Source organism: Cyprinodon variegatus, unplaced genomic scaffold (assembly GCF_000732505.1).
Source record: "Cyprinodon variegatus isolate N-32 unplaced genomic scaffold, C_variegatus-1.0 Scaffold265, whole genome shotgun sequence".
In the NCBI taxonomy this organism is placed as follows: domain Eukaryota; kingdom Metazoa; phylum Chordata; class Actinopteri; order Cyprinodontiformes; family Cyprinodontidae; genus Cyprinodon; species Cyprinodon variegatus.
The window spans coordinates 412,815-413,299 of record NW_015150718.1 but is presented as its reverse complement, the minus strand read 5'-3'; positions in this window follow the sequence as shown (position 1 = coordinate 413,299).

Here is a 485-nt window from a genome sequence, read left to right as displayed (position 1 = left end):
TATATATATATATATATATATATATATATCGTATAAAATTCCCATTAAACTGAAACTGATACTGAGATAAAAAAATTAAGAAAAAGATCTCAGAATTTGTGGATACCATGATGGTAAATCATCTTTGATAGTTAGTTGGCCATACAGCTCCATGGATGCCAGCTTGTTTCTAAGTGGGATATAAAGAGTTGCTAAGGTGAAAATGCTTTAAATATAGATTTTAATCTACAAACTTAATTTATGATGAGAATAAATGTTTTCAATAGATAAAGCAATAGTTCTGTTGGTGCCCTTTGAAAATAAAAGAAGTTTACTTTCTAACAATTCCAGATATGTTTGTGGAAGTTTAAGATTTGGCCCTCGTGTCATTGGCTGGCTCAGTAACAACTCGCCGCACCGGGGTCTTGCAGCCACTTGACATTTTACTTTACAAACCTTTGACTGAAAAGAAGACGTATTTCAGTCGGAGTCCATGGAGCGGCCCA